The 21,840-nt window shown below is 38.9% G+C and overlaps 1 protein-coding gene across 1 annotated transcript in view; it reads left to right on the forward strand.

The window, feature by feature from the left end:
• FAT3 (FAT atypical cadherin 3) overlaps window positions 1–21,840 on the forward strand; it is a 687,549-nt gene that overhangs the window by 36,304 nt on the left and 629,405 nt on the right. The gene's annotated exons all lie outside the window — the stretch shown is intronic.

Consider the following 21,840-nt stretch of genomic DNA (forward strand, 5'->3'; position numbering starts at 1 on the left):
GGTAGTGTGCTAATAGTTTATTATAGGGCAGAGTTACTGAAAGAGAAAGAGCTATATCATTTTTCATATTTAAAAATGCTGTGACAATGTACTACTTCAGATGAGTGTTGTTCCCATAAATCATCCCAGATCCCTGTGCTCAGGAAATTTGTGAAAAGACAGTATTTTCAGAGGCAAAATTATTTCAGTTTCTTCAAAGGAGGAATTTTAAAACATGAGGAGGAATTCGTCCAAACAACAAAGCCATCTACTGGGCTTACATCATTAAATAGGAAAGGTAAGGAGGGGTACACCCAGTTTTAAGATATCTTTAAGCTACTGTCTCCAACCTGGGGCCTTAGACCTCTGAGTAATTAGAGTGTGTGACTGACACGCATTGTTTGTAGACTGAATGAATTAAAACTGGATTCCTCATTATACTTTGGGTACTAAAAGGGCCTCTTATGCAAAAGGATTGGAAACTGTGCTGTAAGGTAAGATATTTTAGGAACTATGCTTTAGTTTTCCCTTGCTCTTTTTGTCTTTTAATTTGGCTATTTTCTTATATATAGAATTTCTGTCCAAAAATCTAACTGTGTGATTTTTTAGCTCAGCTCAGAGTAGCACAACAAAATTACAGCCACCAATTGAATCCAGGTCAGTATAGCATTCAATCTAAGGGCCTTGTAGCTTCCAAACATTTGTATTATTCCAATCCCTGGGTGGCAATGTAACATATATTTATTCTTGATTGCTCCAGAGGTTTATTTTAAAAATCAGAATAATAACACAACTAAGTTAAGTGCAATGTACTTTGAAACTACAAACCAGTAGTTCTTCAACCTATTCATGCTGGTTGGATAACAAGGCATTTTACCATTCCTTTTATTTAAAATTACCCATATTTGTGCCTTTTAATTAATTATCTAATTAAATGTATTTTATTTTCTTTTGCCTGCATTCCAGGTTTTCTTATTTCTATGTTGTTTCTCCCTTATACATATTTACTCTCTCTTTTTTTAATTCTGAGGTCTCTCGAACAATAAATGGGCTCTAGCATTATTTTGTTTCCATGTGACCTAAAGAAACTACCATATTAGAAGAGGCTACCATATTAGATTAGCTTTCATTTAACACAGAGGGATCTGAAAAGAGGGAATAGTGGTAAGAACCTCCTAAGAAGTGACATTTAATTGGAAATTGGAAATTCTATTGACTAAATCAGGAAATAGAAGGAGACCTCCTCAATTGCCCTTGATTGGTAATTACAGCTCATGAGTAGTTTTAATAGCCTTCTGAATTCCTCATCTTTCCTTCTCATACATTTTCCTCTAAGTAGTGTCTTTTTCCAGAAGTTGCTTCAATGGTTCTTTTGAGGACTGGATGGAAAGAGCAAGTGTGTAGTCAACTTTACTGAGTTCAAAGGAGTTATTTGACATATCAAGCTCTCCCATTAGCTGAAGAAACCTTAGCTCAGAGTTGGTCGACCTAATCCCTGAGTCATTATGAGATACGAGTGATCCTTGACCTGGTCCCTTAGGTCAGAACCCAGAAAAGAGAAGCAGATACATCCAGAGTCTCAGGGAATTAGGCAAGTTACTTTCCGCATCCAGTGGAGTTTTTGCTAGACCTCTGTGAAGCAGGATATAGCACGGTATATTTTTAGTAATTTAAAGAAAGAAAATGGAAACAAGCTTTATTTTGTTAATTATTTGAGATTTTAGTACATATCTCTTGAGAAAAACTAGAACGTCCCACATGGGACTGTGATAAGACCAGGGTTAGGAAACATTCTCAGAATATGGAATGGGTTGACAATGTCCATATATCTGAATCTACAACACCTGTCCAAAATGCAAGTGATTGCAAATGCCTCTGAAGGATGCTTGCCAGTGCTATCATATAAATAAAAGAATACAGAATCATAGAGGCAATTACTGTGATCAATGTGGCTACCAAAATGTAGGTATTTCTCTTTAGACCCGGTTCCCTTATAATAATCTTTCAGTTCTCTCTCTCTCTCTCTCTCTCTCTCTCTCTCTCTTTATTCTTCATTACTTTGTAGCTGGATGCTATACCACATTGTTTATTCTAATAAATGACATGTTGATCTCATCTACCTGGGAATCCTTGGTTTCCAGTTTTCACAGCTTTGTTTCCAGTATTCACAGCTCAGTGCTGGAGAATTGACCATTCGTGTAGTTCAGCATTTCTCTGTGTTAACCCAGTGAGGGTTGAGTGTTGTCGACAATTCTAGGCATTCTGTCCATCATTTTTTGTTTCTCGATTCACTTATTCTGGTTTTCCTCAGGGTTTCTGTGCCATAGCAGAGTCTGGAATTTGGTATATATATACACACACATACACGCACACACATACACACCACACCCTCACACCTTATATAGTGTTCGCCCTTGTGTTACATTAGACAGTTGTAAATAGAAAATTGATCTCTTGAAAAAGATTTCATATCATCAATGCTATGGGAGCAATACCTGTATCATTGCTTTATAAAGATTTTTAAGGATTTGTGAAAAACTTTTTTTCCTTCCTCTGAAATTTCTTTCTGATGGGAAGATTACACGAGATGTGTAGATTGGATCTTCTGAGTAAAATTTCATTTATTCTAAAATGTTATGTGATAAATGTGGTATTTGAATATAGGGGTGTGTGTTCGTGTATATATATATATATAGATATATAGAGAGAGAGATGCATATATATATTTGCATGCTTATAATTTTAACTTTAATTCAAAATGATTAAAAATGAACAAATTATGAAGCATTTGCCCATTGTATCATGTCAGCATTGATCATGTCCTACTTTGTGTTGCTTTTAATTTTCTCCCTCTCTTTCTTCATCTTGATGTCTTTTGTTAGCCATATTTCTAGAAGCCCCAAGAGCAAGGATCTGCATTTTATATTAGCCCTTAGTGGAAACAAAGCTGACATATACTGAACAACTACTGGGTTACAGGCATTATGCTAGTGAGGCAGTGCTCCGAGATGTACTATAAAGTAGATAATCATAACCCCCCTTTTACAGATTGAGAGATTAAGCTGCAGAGTAGTTAATTTACTTATAGACATGTAGTTATACTTGAGCTATTGACCAATCACTGCCAACCCCATTGTCTCACATTGACTCTATCAGTATGCCTCTTCTACTTTGTGCATTCAAGGTCTCATTTTGTTGACTTTGGCTAATTTAATGATATAAATGATAAATAATGGAAACCAGAGTAATATAACATTTTCCTTGTCTCATGAAAAACTAAGAGACATGAACACTGATATTTACTTCAGACGTGTATCTGGAATACTTTGAGACTCCAATTCTAAGGCTTGTTTTCTTGTTGTATATGTTTCAGGAGAGTAGGGGCTTACTGCATCATTTTCCACATATGAAGAAGAGACACAAAGTAGTTATCTATAATGTAAGCGAAATGTGTATTGAAATGGTTAAATTGAAGAAACCAATCTTGGGTTGTTTTAAGGACACTAAGAGTAATATCTACCCCTTGCCCTGTAGAGCAAACTGTGCATTTAGAGGGAGCTTAACTAGTAATTCAGAATAACCACTATTGCATACCGTGCATTTAAACTGTGGGGGAATCTGGGTTGCTATGACAATGGAAATATTTTCATTTTCTCCATTTTTAGAGTATAAACACATGAATCCTGAATATTGCTTTGGTTTGCACTTTGTATTTATGTTTTCTGACTTCGTGTTACAAAGACAGAGAAGTGACAGAGACACTAGCCATGCTTCTTCCCAGTGATGCCATAGATTCTCTCTTTCATTCCAGGCTCCTTGTGGAGGTCCCGGAACTCAGCTTGGCCATACCTAGGCTTCACTGACATCTTTTCTTTAGGGCTGTCACAGTGAGAGATAAGACACCTTTCCTACTGTTAATCATTCGAAGAATAACACATATTTATTTCACCTTAGATTTGAAAGCCACATTTCCTTGGGTAAAGAGGATTCCAAGTCAGAGACACCCCATGCCCACCTTTAAGATCCGAAGGACTGAATTCTGTGAATATTCTGTTGGGGGCTTTTTAAGCACTCAGTAAAGGAAAAAAAAAAATGTTGAAAGAAAAAAAAACAAAATAATTGCTAAGCCAGGAGTCCAGAAATCACCACAGGTTCCTGGAGCTTTTTATATTAGAGTGTCTTCTTCGGGACTCAGTGTGTGAATTAAGAGGACCACTGAAGAGTCAGCTGTAGCCAGTTCACTTATTTTTTAGTGATCTGGGCACTGAAACTCTGTATTTGCATGATAGAAAACACATTGTCTTCTGCTTGACTAGACTAGGAGCAAAAATTGTTAAGGAGATTAAAAACAAATACTTTTATATATCTTCTCCTTCTACTATGCTGCCTTATGGTTTTTCTTCTCCCTCCCTTACCCTTCAGTATTGACTGAGTTCCAAGCATGGTGTTGGGAGCTGCAGATAAGTTGGTGAATAGGGAAGACATCTTTTTCTGTCTTCATGGAGTCCCAGTCTCATGGGGATGACAGATGAGTAAACAGGAAATTATACTATGGTACTAAGCCTTCTCTTAGAGGGCAAGGGGAACACTTCTGGTGGGGGGTTGGGGGAATCTTGGGGATTACTAAGGTCGGGTGTCTTAGATCATTTGGGCTGCTATAACCAGAATACCATCAACTAAGTAGGCTATAAATAACAGAAATTTACTTCTCACAGTCCTGGAGACTGGTAAGTCCAAGGTCAAGGCAGTGGCAGATTCGTCATCTAGTGAGAATCCATTTCCCAGCTCGTGGACAACATCATCTCCTTGTGTCTCTATGTGGTAGAAAGGGCAAGGGAGCTCGCTGGTGCCTCTTTTGTAAGGGCACTGACCCCACTCCTGAGGCTCTACCCTCACGACTTAATCACCTCCCAAAGGTCCCACCTGTTAGTAGTACCTTGGGGTTAGATTCAACAAATACATTTTTGGGGAATACAAATATTCAGATCATAGCATCGGAGAAAGGGCAAGAGGCTCCAGCCCTCTTTTTCCCCTCCTTCCTTTCTACCTTGGCCTTTTCAAGTCCATCATTTCTTGCTGTTTCTTGAACTTAACTTTAACATTTGTCCCAGCTAAAATTATGGTTTCAATAACTACTTTTTATTATTGAACAAAGGATACAATTTGTGGTATTTTCCTCCAAGACTTTGACTTGGAAGGAGATTTATCTCAGGTTCTAAATGCCTGTTTTAAAGGAATACTGACTAGTGTTTCATCAAGGGAAAAAGATATTTCTTTTTGAAATTCATTGAAGTAGCTCTCTGAGCCATTCATATTGTTTATTTCATTCCCTATTTTGAGAACCTGGCCTCACTATGAAAAAGTATGTCTAAAAAGCCTCGACAGCGTATTTTCTCTTTACTATGGGCAGGAAATGAAGCAGTGTCTTCAGGACCAAAATGCTGTTTATTCCGTGTTTGACACGTACAAATCCTCTTTGATAAAATGTCATTAGGGAGGCATATCGAGCTGTGTGGCCTCAGTTGATAGGTACTTTTCAGCTTTTATCACTGTCTGTGTCAGAAAATTAAGTGTAATCTAGGGTGCTTTCATTCCTTTTATTAACTCTAGTGGGTATATTTTATATTAGGGAATTTAGTAGAACATTTTGCCTTGGAGAAATACATGTCCCTTTCCACTCTAGCAGCCTCAGCCTTCTCAGTCTGGAGTGTCTGTGGCTGAAAAAGCCTTTTTGCTCACCCTCGAGTTGAAAGCTCTCTGCTCAGGGATGGCAGAAATTGTTTCCAGAGACTAATTCCTTGTTCCATTTTGCAGAGAGAGTATATCTTCTGTTTGTTGGGGTGGTGACTATTTGCAAGAAGTTTTATGGAAATGCCATTAGAAAATCTAGGTATGGTTTTTGGGTGCCTTTTCCTGATTTCACCTGATGATCTTCATTCTCTGTGATTCATGCTCCATAATTCTCAGTTAACTCTGGCATATCACCCATGGAGTTACATTCTGTGAGCAAATGGCCCATTAGCATGTGTCTGCGTGCTGCCCTGTGCTGATATAAATCTTCTGAAAGAACTTTGGACTTTGCCACTGCTCCAGTCTGGTGTGGAAGGGCATTGAGAGGCTGCCTGCCTGACACTGCCTTGCCTATCACGCAGGTGTAGCTTTCTCAATTCCCATCCTGCCGACTTTTACACCAACTTGCTTATCAAAAATGCTTACTCAAAAAGAAGCCTACTTGGCATTCATGACTTTATCATGTTCTTTATTATTCAAGACAAAAAAAAATGGAGGCAAAGACAAATTCTTATTTATTTGTGTTTGCCTACATTTCTTAAAGATGGAAATGGTGTGGGGATTGCTAATTTTGGGCACATTCCTTCTTGTTCTTAAAGAATTTCTAAGTAAATGCTGAAACCTGCTCCCAGAAATCTAATTAGGTAATTAGTTCTGATTAGTTAACTTTAAGCATATGAAGAGAATGATGGATACGTATTGACTCGGGACAAGGGGAAGGAGACCACAAAAGCTGGAGGTCTCCTTAGAAACCTGGAAGGGGCAGAGAGTTTGGCGGAGGGTCCTTGGGCCAAGAGTGGCAGCTTGGGAACAATAGCTTTTAGAAAGGAGCAGCTCCGGGGTTTGGAAGTATGGAAAACGAAACAAAAAAAATAACCCCAAAAACTGTGGTGGTGGGAAATGATCCCAAAGAAAGCAATCTACCAATTAGACTTCTCACCTCCTGTCCATTTTTATATCCTCTGATTTAAGTTGCTGAAACATAGTTTTACCTAGAAGAATATTAAAGGAAAATAAAAAGAAATCTTTAACTCTGTTCTCATCAGAAGTTATTGCTTATCATTATTTATTTGCTGATACTCTTTTCCTAAGCTAACACCCTAAAATTAACTGAAATCTGTGAAAATCCTTTATGGAACTGCGTAGGGCTATGTCCTTTGCAGGATGATATGTATTAACATTTATTTATTAGGCTCTGGGGAGTTGGTTCTTCAGATTGAATGATGTAGCGCTTTCTTTTGTAGGTATACAAATTACTGAAATTTGAGGTTTCTCTTCCTTCAGTGTATATTACCAGCATTATAGGCTTTTTTAGAGTATTAAAGGAATTTAAGTTATCTGCCCTAAGTCCTTCTTTAAAACAAAAACAAAAACAGAAACAAAAAACCTAATCAGTTTAGTAAAGGAAAAGGAGAAAGAAAACAAACACAGGTCCCAACTCCATGCTAATAACTTTCAGTACATTATCTCATTCGATGTTAACTCTGACAGATAGCTATTATCCCCATTTCACATGTGGGGTAACTGATACTCAGAGAGGTTGAGGACCTTGCCCAGGGAAACACAGCAAGAGGCAGAGATGGGTTTTGAATTTAAACCTTTGTGCTGCCAATGCCCATGCCCTTTCCACTACCCCACATTAAAGCCACTCAGCTCCTTAGTAAAGAGCATGGACCTAGCTGCCTTAACTTCCCTAAACAGAGATCTTTTCCATACATTATACGACTTACTTTGGAAAAATCTGAACATGTTTGCCAATTGTAAAAGAAATTGGTATAGATTTCCCTTTTTTTTTTAATTTTTAAAAGGTAAAAATGATTTTCCTTGAGTCTTTAATTTCAAAATTCACCCCCAACCTTCCCCATTCGTTGTAAAAGTTTGGTTCCTTGCATAGATAGAAGCTAATTGAGCTTTGAGACACATCACTAATTTATTTTAATCTCTGGTTGCTCCTCTATATTTACTTCTTTTCCGTTCAGATGATAAGTATGCAACTGTGGTTACCCTGATTAGTGTTTTACATATTTCCCCAGGCATTCATGGAGATTGACTAAAATATAAGTTACCATTGACTTCAGAAAACTTCTGATTGTCATTTAGAAACATGTACAAAACATACCCCTTGGTAAGCAGTGTTTCAACTAACAATTTTCCTCCTTTTAAGGCAAGGGGAAGAAAAAAGAAGAAACATTTTCAAGGGAGTTTTTGGTTACAGTAAAGGGAGACTATGGTTTGAAGCTATTATTTTTTCCATTTCAGTCTTTTACTTTGCATGGCAAAAAATTTAAAATGGATGTATTCAGGTGTTTTTAACATGATGAGCTGGAATGGAATGCAGAATCAGCTCTTTTCCCTCTTCATCTCAAAGGAAAAATATCACATATCTCAAATTGCCTTGGGTCAGAACACTATTTGTTGAATTATTCAATAGTTTGAACTGGTAGAATTAGAGGATTCATTAGACTGAAGGTCAAAAGTTAAGTTAAAAATATTTCCTCATAGTTATGATATAACTCGCAATGTTGACAGATTCCAGAAATGCCATAGAAGCTGAGAGATATGTAGTCTTAATGAGCTAGAAACATTCTTTTGCCTGGCCATTTAGCTCCCCAACCGCTCGGAAGTGCCCTGAATTCAAATCATTTAGGTCTGTGTTCACACCAGCAAGCAACTGTGTAGTGGGTCAGGTAGACACTGGTTCCTTTCACAAAATATTTAGATGAAAGTGAAAATTATCCTATTGATTTACTTTCATTCTTCTATCTACATCTCATGAAAAAGTGAAGCCGGGACATATACTTCGAACAAGCAGAACTTTTTGCTTTTCAACTGATCTTTATGTTGTCTGTTGCAAGAGCCTGTGGTTTGAGGTTATAATGTGGAAACTGTATTAAGAGTATTTCTCATTAGAAGTGATGGCAAAAGAAAGGGTAATAATAATACTGTGCATGTCTAGAGTGCCAAGCTCTCCTGGGCAATACAATATTTACCTACCTTCTTTGTAATTTATTTTTATGTCATGAGTACTTAGTGTTGAGTATCACCATATTCGAAATGGGAGGAAACAATTTTCAGAATAAAGTCCCAAGAACTCCATTATCTTGATAGCAATGTAGCCACTGTACCGCACGTCCCCTTCCCATTCAGCAGCCCATGTGGAAAGTTGAGCTTTGAGAAGTTTTCTATTCGACATCCTCTAGGGCCACCCCAAAATTCATTTTCTTCCTGTCTGTTGAAGCTCACTTCTTTTTAAATGCATTAAGTTATTAGTGTGGACGCTTCAGAAATAATTGATGGTGTGGCATCTGAGGAATCGGATGTCTGCTTACTATTTTGGCTGTGGCTCCTGTCCTCTCCATTAAGGCTCTCTCTCCAGGTGATTGGTGACATCTTGTTGATCTGAACTTTAAGATGCTAAGCTGCCAGAGAGGGTGATGTCTCTCAGCAGCATTTGGTACATATGACTACTTCCATCTTCTTAAAACACTTTATATTCTAGACTTCAATTAGATTACCCTGCCCTGATTTTCCTCCCACTTCACTGGACTTTCTTTCTCAGTCTCCTTTATTGATGTTCCTACCAACCTCTAAATATTGAGAGTATTTCAGAGCTTGAACTCGGGTCTCCTTCTCTCTTTGTCGACATTGTCCTCTCCCACTAGTGATATCATCTAGTCTATTGGTTTTAAATCTCATCTACAGGGGCCGGGTGCAGTGGCTCACGCCTGTAATCCCAGCACTTTGGGAGGGAGAGGCGGGTGTATCACCTGAGGTCAGGAATCAAGACCAGTCTGGCCAACATGATGAAACCTCATCTCTAATAAAAATACAAAAAAATTGCTGGGCATTGTGGCACATGCCTGTAATCCCAGCTACTCAGGAGGCTGAGGCAGGAGAATCACTTAAACCCAGGAGGTGGAGGTTGCAGTGAGCCAAGATCGTGCCATTACACTACAGCCTGGGGGACAAGAGCAAAACTCCACCTCAAGAAATAAGTAAATAACTATTATTTGTTGGCTAATTGCTCTTAAATTTATATATCCAATTGGACTCCCACTTAGATATTTGAGAGATGTCATATACATTCGTATCTAAACAGAACTAATGTTATTCCACTATACCCCAATCTTTCTAGTCTCCATAAATGGCACCACCATCCTTCCAATTTCTTAGGACCCAAAGCAAGGGGTCATCATCAATTCCTCTCTTTCCCTCATTTTTCACATCCAATCCATTAGCAAAGCCTGTCTGTGTGACTACCAAAATGTATCCCACAACAGGCCACTTCTCATCATCTTTGTTATTATAACCCCTGTTCAAGCCATCAGGATCTCTCCCTTGTGTTTCTGCAGCAGCCTCCAAGCCCTGCCTCTAGACTCACACTCCATGGTCCATTCTGCATACTGAGCCAGAGTATTCATCAGGCTGTCTCACTTCCTTGTGCTGTAACACCTTCCAGTGGCTTCCCATGAAGACCAGTATGACATGTAGATTCCTTACTTTAGCCTCAAGATTCCATGCCTGCAACTCTGGTTTCATCTCTTTCCATTGAATCCCTAGTCTCTGAGCCACACTGGCCTTCCTTCTGGACCTTAACCCTCCCCAGTGTCCCTGTGGCACTTCTGCTTCTTTGTCCTTCATGTCTTCCCTCTGCTGCTTTCTGTCCTCATTTACTCACTCCCTCCAAGCAGCTATTCCTGACCACCTTAGCTAGTGTGGTCCTTCCTCTGCCACTCTCTCTTAGGATGATCATATCTCATTTTCTTCATGGCATATTTTGGTACTTGAAATGGCCTATTTATATGTTGTATTCTCTGTCTTCTGCCACACAAACTTAAGGTCCTTAAGGGTAGGAAATCTGTCTGTTTGGTTCACTCTTCTCCCTCCAGTGCCCAGAACAGTGCTTGCAACATAGTTGTTGCAATAAATACTGATTGACTAAGTGACATTTAATACTCTTCATTTGTCTCTTCCCTTCTGTAGCTATTTTGATTTATCTTTTAAAGAGAGAGGTAACAATTTCCTTTGATATGCTGGGCTTAGTAAATTGGGTTTGCCCCATTCATCTGAAGAAACTATGCTGCCAGATCCCATTAATCTTTTAAATGTGACTTTGCTTTTTCTGCCTTCTTCTATGTACTGGAAGTGAATTTATTTTATGTTGCAAAACTGTTGTCCCATTTTTTAACCAGTATGTGACAACTCTTGGAAGAAGTCTATACTGATTCCTTTCACTTCTTTCTTAGTTTTGGAGTAGTTTGTGTGAGACTGTACCCTTTTCATTATATGACCATATAAGAATTGAGACCGGGGGTGTGCCCAAGATGGCTGAATAGGAACAGCTCCAGCCTCCAGCTGCCAACGTGAGCAACACAGAAGACGGGTGATTTCTGCATTTTCAATTGAGGTACCGGGTTCATCTCACTGGGGCGTGTCGAGTTGGACAATTGGCGCTGGTCCATGGGTGCAGCCTGACCAGCAATAGCTGGAGCAGGGCGAGGCATCACCTCATCTGGGAATCGCAAGGGGGAGGGGAATTTCTTTTCATAGCCAAAGGAAATTGAGACACATAACACCTGGAAAATTGGATAACTCCCACCCTAATACTGCACTTTACCAAGGGTCTTAGCAAACGGCACACCAGGAGATTATATCCCACACCTGGCCCAGAGGGTCCCACCCCATGGAGCCTCCCTCATTGCTAGCACAGCAGTCTCGGATCTAATTGCAAGGCAGCAGCGAGGCTGGGGGAGGGGTGCCGGCCATTACTGAGGCTTAAGTAGGTAAACAAAGCCTCCTGGAAGCTCGAATGGGTGGAGCCCACCACAGCTCAAGGAAGCCGGCTGGCCTCTGTAGACTCCTCCTCTGGGGACAGGGCATAGCTAAACAGAAAGCAGCAGAAACCTCTGCAGAGGTAAATGACCCTGTCTGACACCTTTGAAGAGGGCAGTAGATCTCCCAGCACAGAGGTTGAGATCTGAGAATGGGCAGACTGTCTGCTCAAGTGGGTCCCTGACCCCTGAGTAGCCTAACTGGGAGACATCCCCCACTAGGTGCAGACCAACACCTCACACCTCACATGGTGGAGTACACCCCTGAGACGAAGCTTCCAGAGCAAGAATCAGACAGCAACACTTGTTCAGCAATATTCTATCTTCTGCAGCCTCTGCTGCTGATACCCAGGCAAACAGGGTCTGGAGTAGACCTCAAGCAAACTCTAACAGGCCTACAACTGAGGGTCCTGACTGTTAGAAGGAAAACTAACAAACAGAAAGGACACCCACAGCAAAAACCCATCAGTATGTCACCATCATCAAAGACCAAAGGCACATAAAACCACAAAGATGGGGGAAAAGCAGTGCAGAAAAGCGGGAAATTCAAAAAATCAGAGCGCATCTCCCCCTCCAAAGGAACACAGCTCATCACCAGCAATGGAACAAAGCTGCACGGAGAATGATTTTGACGAGTCGAGAGAAGAAGGCTTCAGTTGATCAAACTTCTCAGAGCTAAAGGAGGAACTACGTAACCAGTGCGAAGAAACTAAAAATCTTGAAAAAAGATTTGACGAATGGCTAACTAGAATAACCAATGTAGAGAAGTCCTTAAAAGAACTGATAGAGATGAAAACCATAACACAAGAACTATGTGACAAATGCACAAGCTTCAGTAACTGACTCGATCAACTGGAAGAAAGAGTATCAGCGACTAAAGATCAAATGAATGAAATGAAGTGAGAAGAGAAGTGTAGAGAAAAAACAGTAAAAAGAAATGAACAAAGCCTCCAAGAAATATGGGATTATGTGAAAAGACCAAATCTATGTCTGATTGGAGTGCCTGAAAATGATGGGGAAAATGGAACCAAGTTGGAAAACACTCTTCCGGATATCATCCAGGAGAACGTCCCCAACCTAGTAAGGCAGACAAACATTCAAATTCAGGAAATACAGAGAATGCCACAAAGATACTCCTCAAGAGAGCAACTCCAAGACACGTAATTGTCAGATTCACCAAAGTTGAAATGAAGGAAAAACGTTAAGGGCAGCCAGAGAGAAAGGTCGGGTTACACGCAAAGCAAAGCCCTTCATACTCACAGCAGATCTCTCGGCAGAAACTCTCCAAGCCAGAAGAGAGTGGGGGCCAATATTCAACATTCTTAAAGAAAAGAATTTTGAACCCAGAATTTCATATCCAGCCGTACTAAGTTTCATAAATGAAGGAGAAATAAAATCCTTTACAGACAAGCAAATGCTTAGAGATTTTGTCACCACCAGGCCTGCCCTAGAAGAGATCCTGAAGGAAGCACTAAACATGGAAAGGAACAATGGGTACCAGTCATTGCAAAAATATGGCAAAATGTAAAGTCCATCGATGCTAGGAATAAACTGCATCAACTAGCCAGCAAAATAACCAGCTAATATCACAATGACAGGATCAAGTTCACATATAACAATATTAACCTTAAATGTAAATGGACTAAATGGTTCAATTAAAAGATGCAGACTGGCAAATTAGACAGAGTCAAGACCCATCAGTTTGCTGTATTCAGGAGACCCATCTCACATGCAGAGACACACTTAGGTTCAAAATAAAGGGATGGAGGAAGATCTACCAAGCAAATGGAAAACAAACAAACAAACAAAAAGCAGGAGTTGAAATCCTAGTCTCTGATAAAACAGACTTTAACCCATCAAAGATCAAAAGAGACAAGGCCATTACATAATGGTAAAGGGGTCAATTCATCAGGAAGGCTAACTATCCTAAATATATATGCACCCAATACAGGAGCACCCAGATTCATAAAGCAAGTCCTTAGAGACTTACAAAGAGACTTAGACTCCCATACAATAATAATGGGAGACTTTAACACCCCACTGTCAACATTAGACAGATCAACGAGACAAAAGTTAACAAGGATATCCAGGAATTGAACTCAACTCTGCACTAAGTGGACTTAATAGACATCTGCAGAACTCTCAACCCCAAATCAACAGAATGTACATTCTTCTCAGCACCACGTCGCACTTATTCCAAAATTAACCACATGGTTGGAAGTAAAGCACCCCTCAGCAAATGTAAAAGAACAGAAATTATAACAAACTGTCTCTCAGACCACAGTGAAATCAAACTAGAACTCAGGACTAAGAAACTCAATCAAAACCTCTCAACTACATGGAAACTGAAAACCTGCTCCTGAATGACTACTGGCTACATAACGAAATGAAGGCAGAAATAAAGATGTTCTTTGAAACCAATAAGAACAAAGATACAACATACCAGAATCTCTGGGACACATTTAAAGCAGTATGTAGAGGGAAATTTATAGCACTAAATGCCCACAAGAGAAAACTGGAAAGATCTAAAATTGACACCCTAACATCACGATCACAAGAACTAGAGAAGCAAGAGCAAACATATTGAAAAGCTAGCAGAAGGCAAGATGTAACTAAGATCAGAGCAGAACTGAAGGAAATAGAGACACAAAAAATCCTCCAAAAAATTGATGAATCTAGGAGCTGGTTTTTTGAAAAGATCAACAAAATTGATAGACCACTAGCAAGACTAATAAAGAAGAAAAGAGAGAAGAATCAAATAGATGCAATAAAAAATGATAAAGGGGATATCACCACTGACCCCACAGAAATACAAACTACCATCAGAGAATACTATAAACACCTCTACGCAAAAAAACTAGAAAACCTAGAAGAAATGGATAATTTCCTGGACATTTACACTCTGCCAAGACTAACCCAGGAAGAAGTTGAATCCCTGAATAGACCAATAGCAGACTCTGAAATTGAGGCAATAATTAATAGCCTACCAACCAAAAAAAGTCCAGGACCAGACGGATTCACAGCCCACTTCTACCAGAGGTACAAGGAGGAGTTGGTACCATTCCTTCTGAAATTATTCCAATCAATAGAAAAAGAGGGAATCCTCCCTAACTCATTTTACGAGGCCAACATCATCCTAATACCAAAGCCGGACAGAGATACAACAAAAAAAGAGAATTTTAGACCAATATCCCTGATGAACATAGATGCAAAAATCCTCAATAAAATACTGGCAAACCGAATCCAGCAGCACGTCAAAAAGCTTATCCACCATGATCAAGTGGGCTTCATCCCTGGGATGCAAGGCTGGTTCAACATACACAAATCAATAAACGTAATCCGGCATATAAACAGAACCAAAGACAAGAACCACATGATTATCTCAATAGATCAGAAAAGGCCTTTGACAAAATTCAACAGCCCTTCATGCTAAAAACTCTCAATAAATTCGGTATTGATGGAACATACCTCAAAATAATAAGAGCTATTTATGACAAACCCACAGCCAATATCATACTGAATGGGTAAAAACTGGCCGCATTCCCTTTGAAAACTGGCACAAGATACAGATGCCCTCTCTCATCACTCCTATTCAACATAGTGTTGGAAGTTCTGGCTAGGGCAATCAGGCAAGAGAAAGAAATAAAGGGTATTCGGTTAGGAAAAGAGGAAGTCAAATTGTCCCTGTTTGCAGATGACATGATTGTATATTTAGAAAACCCCGTTGTCTCAGCCCAAAATCTCCTTAAGCTGATAAGCAACTTCAGCAAAGTCTCAGGATACAAAATCAATGTGCAAAAATCACAAGCATTCTTTTACACCAGTAACAGACAAACAGAGAGCCAAATCACGAATGAACTCCCATTGACAATAGCTTCAAAGAGAATAAAATACCTAGGAATTCAACTTACAAGGGATGTGAAGGACTTCTTCAAGGAGAACTACAAACCAGTGCTCAGTGAAATAAAAGAGGACACAAACAAATGGAAGAACATACCATGCTCATGGATAGGAAGAATCAATATTGTGAAAATGGCCATACTGCCCAAGGTAATTTATAGATTCAATGCCATTCCCATTAAGCAACCAATGACTTTCTTCACAGAATTGGGAAAAACTGCTTTAAAGTTCATATGGAACCAAAAAGACTCCACATTGCCAAGACAATCCTAAGCCAAAAGAACAAAGCTGGAGGCATCACGCTACCTGACTTCAAACTGTACTACAAGGCTACAGTAACCAAATCAGCATGGTACTGGTACCAAAACAGAGATATAGACCAATGGAACAGAACAGAGTCCTGAGAAATAATACCACACATCTAAAATCATCTGATCTTTGACAAACCTGACAAAAACAAGAAATGGGGAAAGGATTCCCTAATAAATGGTGCTGGGAAAATTGGCTAGCCATAAGTAGGAAGCTGAAACTGGATCCTTTTCTTGCTCCTTAAACGAAAATTAATTCAAGGTAGATTAGAGACTTAAATGTTAGACCTAAAACCATAAAAACCATAGAAGAAAACCTAGGTAATACCATTCAGGACATAGGCATGGGCAAGGACTTCATGTCTAAAACACCAAAAGCAATAGCAACAAAAGCCAAAATTGACAAATGGGATCTAATTAAACTAAAGAGCTTCTGCACAGCAAAAGAAACTACCATCAGAGTGAACAGGCAACCTACAGGATGGGAGAAAATTTTTGCAATCTACTCATCGGACAAAGGGCTAATATCCAGAACCTATAAAGAACTCAATCAAATTTACAAGAATAAACAAACAACCCCATCGAAAAATGGGCAAAGTATATGAACAGACACTTCTCAAAAGAAGACATTCATGCAGCCAACAGACACATGAAAAAATGCTCATAATCACTTGCCATCAGAGAAATGCAAATCAAAACCACAATGAGATACCATCTCACACCAGTTAGAATGGCAATCATTAAAAAATCAGGAAAAAACAGGTGCTGGAGAGGATGTGGAGAGATAGGAACACTTTTACACTGGTGGGACTGTAAACTAGTTCAACCATTGTGGAAAACAGTGTGGCGATTCCTCAAGAATCTAGAACTAGAAATGCCATTTGACCCAGCCATCCCATTACTGGGGATATACCCAAAGGATTGTAAGTCATGCTGCTATAAAGACACATGCACACGTATGTTCATTGTGGCACTATTCACAATAACAAAGACTTGGAATCAACCCAAATGTCCATCAGTGACAGGCTGGATTAAGAAAATGTGGCACATATACACCATGGAATACTATGCAGCCATAAAAAAGGATGAGTTTGTGTCCTTTGTAGGGACATGGATGAAGCTGGAAACCATCATTCTCAGCAAACTATCACAAGGACAGAATATCAAATACCGCATGTTCTCACTCATAGGTGGGAATTGAACAATGAGATCACTTGGACACAGGAAGGGGAACATCACACACTGGGTCCTATTGTGGGGAGGGGGTAGGGGGGAGGGATAGCATTAGGAGATATACCTAATGTAAATGACGAGTTAATGGGTGCAGCACACCAACATGGCACATGTATACATATGTAACAAACCTGTACATTGTGCACATGCACCCTAGAACTTAAAGTACAATAATAATAATAATAATAATAATAAAAGAATTGAGACCAACTCTGTCAAGCAGTCATTGTCCTCCATCTCACTTCTCTGGGATTGCAGAAGGAAAAATCCCTGGCTTTTACATTGAGAAACTCTCTATTACTGATGTTGTAAAGTTCTGCCCACATCAAATGGAGAGGTGATGGAAGGAGCAGCAAAGCTGCTGTAAAGCCTTGAAGGAGAAATTGAGGAGGGGGTTATCAGTGGTCATTTGACCCTGCTCCTTGGGAGTCACACCTGCATGGAAAGCTCCAAGCAGAGTAGAAATCGAGCACATAAGGCTGAGTGGGTTATGCCAATTTCTGATTAAGGATTCTCTGTTCCAGCATAAACTTTGCATTCTCATTACAGAATGAAGCTACTGTCTGAGTTCCTAGTAAATGCATGACATATTGTGAATTACTGAGTAGTGGTGTTGATGGGTTAGAGGACAGAATGGCCATAGAGATAAATGAGACATGGATCTTATTGCTCAAGGAGCTTCTAATGAATAATATAATATAACCCACATAAAAGGGAGAATATGATTTAGGCCAGTAGAAAGAAAGAAGCAAAATGTGACGGATATTTAAAGGGGGGAAATCACAAGTAGGTTGAAGGGAGGATGGGAGAGAATGAAGAGGGAAAGCTGCATGGGAGAGGGGCCATTTAAGGAGAATACGGAGTGTGGGGTGTGACAACCTGGGGAAAATGTGCCCCAAATGACTGAAATGTTAAGGAAAGGGATTATCAGGCCATCCTTACTTCTGTTATGCAAGACTTTGAATAGTCCCATTAAGGGAAGTATTGCCAAGGAAGCTTGCTAAACCTTTTGCAAAATTAAGAACTGTTGAGCCAAATAAAGTATTCATCTGCAAACCTGCTATCCAGCTGACAGATGGAGCTCTGGCCATGAGCCTTGCCCAGTGTTGTATCTGTCAACAGGGAAACTGGGAGAAGCTTACTCCAAGGGCCCTGGAGGACTATGTTTTTCATAAACAAATTTTTCCTAACAGCACTTTCAACCTGTTTGGCCTTGCTTGGCGTCCCCCATACTACTACTTACCTCACATTTTTCTTTAAATCAATCCTCTATTTTACTTAAATGAATCACAGCCTATTCTAAACAATAGTATCTGTGAAATTACGGGTCTGATCTAGCAGTTTTTATGTTTTCCCAAATGTTATACCCCCTGCCTTTAACTCATGTATTTTATAAAAGTGATGCCAAATCTGTTTCTAGGGAACTTGTGTCTCTGCCTTTAAAATAGCTTCAGCTTTTGGGGAAAAGTAAAATTACTTTTTTAACATCCTTGTAGCAGTCCTATTAAGTCCTTCTCCCTCATCTCCCTCCTCCCTCCTATCCCTGCCCCTTTCTAGATTCTGTAACATTCTGAGCCCGCAGGGATTGTAGAGGACATAATAAAAAAGATCTTGGGTATTTTAGGATTTGAAGTGCAATGAAAGGAAATTACTGACACACTGAATTGCCATTTAATGGGAGATGGTGATATCGATCTGGTAATGTTTCCTGCGGTCCTAGTTGTAATAACTGTATAATATCATACACTTTATCAAAATAATTTAAAAGCTGGCAAATGAAGTTGTTACAGAGCCTCTGAGTAAAATGGCATGAAAGTCAGAGGCTCCAGAAGATGGTGAGGGAAGAAGAACGGAAAGGGCTACAGGACTAAATTAGAAGACTATAAAGCTCTGTGGCTAGAGTGGATTTCTGAGGATTAAGTTAATGTCTGCATGGGGCTCTAAGTCTCTTGGATCCTGTTATTCTACAAAGATACAAAATGATGTCCTTACCTCCATTTGCTGTCACCATTCTTCTTCTGAGCTGACGTAAGTTAGCATGTACACTTGCTTGATTTGTAGAATATGATTATGTTTATTAGAATATTTCTGATATAATAAACCAACTTTATGAGGAGTTTGTTATCAGCAGGTTGCAAGTTTAGTGTGGAGCTTAACACGTTTGTTTTTATAGCCCGTAATGAAATGTCTGCTGTTACCAAAAATTTAATGAAAATTATGATACCATTCCTCAGCTTCCTTATTAAAAAATTAGGTCCTAATATTTCTGAAACTTTCATTATTACGTTAATCAGTTTGTATCCTCAATATCCTTTTGGGGCACTAAGGTTCCTGAATTTTTAAATTTTCTTCTGTGTTCGTTCTTCACTGTTTTCCTCACATGCATAATTTAGAACATGACAATAGAGAATTGGTTGAGGATAATTAAGGGAGATTTCTCTTTTTTTAAACAAGTAAACCCCTACTTAATATTGTAAACCTTCTTGATTTGGTCTTCATTTAAAAATTTCTAGTAACTTGGAGAGTCACTGATATTTGATTTTGTATGAATGACAAAAAGGGTGTTTTCTAAGAAATTAAATAGTATAAATATGTTTTAAATGGTAGCTTTAAATTTAAAGACCCAGATTTTTTAGCACTTCCGAAGTATTAATTTTCTTGACCATTTCAGCTTTCTTTTCAACTCTTATCTTCTGTGAATACAATATGTCAATTTTAAAGGATTTTCAAGTAATTAACCTATATGGGACCTCTTCTGGAAAACATCTTGGCCAAGAGTGTACAGATATTTTTAAACCTTTGAAAATATTTTACATTTAGTTAAAAGCTTTATATTGTTCTCTTTCTGTGTTTTCTTTACTAGTTTAGGGACAGAGCTGTATTATATTTATCTTAAATATCATCTTAATAGTCTCATTTTACCTTTTTTAAACAGAAAAGAAAGTAGAACACTGAACTCTTGACCTTGTCTATGAGTCTGTGGGCACTTGTCTAGCCTTTCTTATATATTTATTTTGCCGTGCTGTTTACTTCTACAGATGTTTACATAAAGAGCTTTTCACAGCTTTTGGAAACTTTTAGGTTCCTATGAAAGCACAGCAACTTTGTAAATAGGGATGGTTAGGAGATAGTTTTAAAAGGTGGACCCATTTGCACACATACACAGTCGTTACTTCGATATTTTAGTTATGTTTGTCAGGTATTTAGTGCAATATGCAAACCACAGCAACAGTAACAGGGAACTTCTGTTGCAGTGTGTGCCATGAACTCCAAGCCTTGATTCTCCAGTCTTCTCAGGCACCACACTGAAAGTAGGAGCCTCTCCATCCATCTCTTCATCATGGTTGCCATAATCCTAGGCCAGACCCTCATCTCCTTGTCTCATGCTGGTTTAGGGATGCAGTCCTCTCCAAGAGGTTTATGTCTCTTTTCTTTCTCCCTAACAATCCCTCCATGTTGCCAGAGTAATTTCCCACTTTTAGCCACTTACATTTAACGCCCTTATCATTTGAAATCCAAACTCCTGTGTCTGGATTTCCAATGCTGCAATAAATGGCTTCAACCTTATTCAACCTTATTTTTTTTCTAAATGCAAACAGGCCTCTCGGCTCATCTCTGGTTCTACTGATTGGCAAACATAAGAATAAGCATGCTTATTCTTATTTCCATGACTTGATTTATGACACCCCTCTCCCAGCTTTTCTGGAATCTGTTTCCTTACTTTCTTTCATTTTATCCAACACCTATCTGTCCGTCAAAGTCCGCCTTGATTGTTAGGTTCATCATGTTCACAATCTCACTACTCCTCCTTGTTTCAGAAGACCACACTTAAGTCTCGACCAGCAATGTAACATGTAGCTACCAATTGATTGGTTTACTTTTCAGGAGCACATGAGTTGTGTAAAATAAGAAATACTTCTAAATGTTCATTTGGATGATAATGATTCTTAAATGCAATACTTATGTACATTTATGATTGCTTATCATAGCCTTTTATTTTTCATAATTCCAGTTTTCCAGCAACTCTCCTAGGTTAAAAAATGAAGAAGTTGGATTAGGTGTCTCATCTTTAGAATGTTTTCACCATTAAGATTTGAATAAATTTTAAAAGTACATAGTTGATCATCTGTTTATGATGTCACACGTGTGTGATACATATAAAGTAATATTTCTGAAAAAGAATCTCATATCTTATTAAATCAAGTACTGAATATGAAAAAGAGACCACTTTGTTGACACATGACAGAATACTTTTTCTGCCAAGTTGTAGTTATCTGTGCTTGAATTTGCATGGGCAAATAGTCCCAAACCAAAATATTTTATTTAGCACAAAGTATTTTACAAAACAATGGCTCATACACTAACCCTTCTTCATTTTTATTAACATTGCCAATCAATTGCCTAGCAATATAATACATTTTTATCAAATTAATCACAAAATTGTAAAATCATAGAAGTTAGAGCCAAAAGCGACACTGAAAATTAGTTTTAAGCAGAATTTTACATATTCAGGACTGCAAGTAAGCATTTTATCTTGGTACATGAAGTGGAAAGTTGAAAATACTCACTCGTTCCCCCATCTTTGTAGGAGGAGTATATTTACTCATGCCAGGATCTTGACCTTGGCCTGTGACTTTCTTTGGCATCTAAGATGGTGGTGTCTACTACCTGTTCTTTGACTTCTGGTATGGCTGTGTGTCTTCCTTTGGCCAATGGAATGTTACCATTCGTGACACTAGGTTTAAAAGGTGTGTTGTGCTTTGCTATTGCCATGAGAAGAACTTCCCCAGGTAGTTGCT

The sequence above is a fragment of the Macaca thibetana genome, chromosome 14 (genome assembly GCF_024542745.1).
Source record: "Macaca thibetana thibetana isolate TM-01 chromosome 14, ASM2454274v1, whole genome shotgun sequence".
NCBI lineage: Eukaryota > Metazoa > Chordata > Mammalia > Primates > Cercopithecidae > Macaca > Macaca thibetana.